Source organism: Carlito syrichta, unplaced genomic scaffold (genome assembly GCF_000164805.1).
Source record: "Carlito syrichta isolate Samal-C Ts95f unplaced genomic scaffold, Tarsius_syrichta-2.0.1 Scaffold309200, whole genome shotgun sequence".
Lineage (NCBI taxonomy): Eukaryota > Metazoa > Chordata > Mammalia > Primates > Tarsiidae > Carlito > Carlito syrichta.
The window spans coordinates 1,225,150-1,227,201 of record NW_007253296.1 but is presented as its reverse complement, the minus strand read 5'-3'; the positions used below and the strand labels follow the sequence as shown (position 1 = coordinate 1,227,201).

Here is a 2,052-nt window from a genome sequence, read left to right as displayed (position 1 = left end):
CAAAACAAACAACCCCATTATAAAATGGGCAAAAGATATGAACAGACACTTCTCAAAGGAAGACATTCGAGCAGCCAACAGACACATGAAGAAATGTTCAACCTCACTAATCATCAGGGAGATGCAAATCAAAACCACACTGAGATACCACCTAACTCCAGTCAGAATGGCAATTATCAATAACTCAAAAAATAACAGTTGCTGGAGAGGGTGTAGCGAAAAGGGAACACTTCTACACTGTTGGTGGAAATGCAAACTAGTGCAACCTCTGTGGAAAACAGTATGGCGATTCCTAAAAGCTCTAAATATTGACCTCCCATATGACCCCGCAATCCCCTTACTGGGAATATACCCTGAAGAACTCAAATCACTCTATAGAAAAGATACCTGCACACGTATGTTTATCACAGCATTGTTCACAATAGCAAGAACCTGGAAGCAACCATGCTGCCCATCTAAAGAGGACTGGATTTTAAAAAATGTGGTACATATACATGATGGAATACTACGCAGCCATAAAGAAGAACAAAATCATGAATTTTGCAGCAACCTGGATGGAACTAGAGTCTGTAATACTGAGTGACCTCTCACAGAAACAAAGATCTGAGTATCACATGTTGTCACTCATATAGTGGACCTTGAACATCCAATGTAATACTGTAAGAAAATGACTGACAGTGGTGGGAAACTATGGAGGGGGAAGGGAAGGGAGATGAGATTAATGGTAGTAAATATCTGTCTGGGGGCGGGGAGACACCTCTTATCAAGGGTGCCTGAACGAACCATATTTGTATACCTAACCCTTAACTGTACCCCACAATATCATAATAAAAAATATTGATTAAAAAAAAAAAGTGGTCTCGTCAGTCTCATCACAGACTTCTGATCCTTTCAAAGGAGAAGAAACGAGATGCTGGAAAGCCTCTCTCTTCCTTTTCTTCTTAGTTATTTGAGGCTGTTCACTTACCAGAGAGGAGTCTCTGAAAATTTCACGGGAACATTTGTGCTGTCGTTCCTTATGTACGGAATGCTTTTTGTCAAAAACTGGAGTGTGGATTTCAGATCTGCTCAATTCTCCTTCCATTTTATACCCTCCAAAAATGTTGGTTACGGAAGCTGCAACATTTTTTAAGTGTTGGAGAAAAAGAACTTCCAAGCCAAAATTCTACATTCAACAAAAATATATCTCAGTAATTAAGGCAAAATAAAACATTCTTAGATTAAGAAAAGCTAAGAGAATTTGTTGCCATCAGACCTGCACTAAAAAAAGAAAATGCTAAAGAATTTCTTCAGACAGAAGGGTAATTATATCAGAGGGAAATCTTAAACTTCAGAAATGAACAACAGAAATGAGAAATAATTAAGTATAATAGGCTATTAATCTCATCTTAAGTTCTCTGTCATACATATAATCATGAAAGCAAAGCATAGCATTGTCTGATGGGGTTTTCAATGACTGCAGTTGTAATATATAGGAAAATTACAACATAAATAGGGAGGGTAAAGGAATCTAAATAGGCAATGAAAAGTTTGACAGTGTTTGGTAATCCTTAAAGCAACCACACTTTAAAATTACACAAAAAGATATAGCTAAGAAACTCAGATAAAATGGAATAACAAAAAAATTTAAATAATAAGTCAAAACAGCAATGAAAAACACAGAGAAGAAATAAAAAACAATAGAATATTAGGCCTAAATCCAAATCTATCAACAATCACATTTAATTTAAAAGATCAAAATGTACTAATTAAAAAACAAATTGATTAATATAAAAACAAACAAAAACCCAAGACCCAGCTATATGCTACTTATAAGAAATCCATTTTAAATAAATAGTACTGGTTAAAAATAGAAGGACAAAAAAGAAATATAAATCATACAAACATCAAAAGAAAGCTGGAGCAGCCATGTTAACATCAGACAGAACACACTTCAGAGCAAGGAAATTTACCAGGAATAAGGAGAAATAAGACACCATAACAGCAGGGTTAATTCATAAAGGAGACATATCAGTCCTAAGTGTCAACTCACCTAACAACAGAGCTTTAAAA

At 35.3% G+C, this 2,052-nt stretch overlaps 1 pseudogene; it reads right to left on the bottom strand.

Annotated features, from left to right (window-relative positions):
* LOC103269385 overlaps positions 1–1,084 on the bottom strand; it is a 3,650-nt pseudogene extending 2,566 nt beyond the window's left edge.
* Positions 1,085–2,052: the final 968 nt, after the last annotated feature.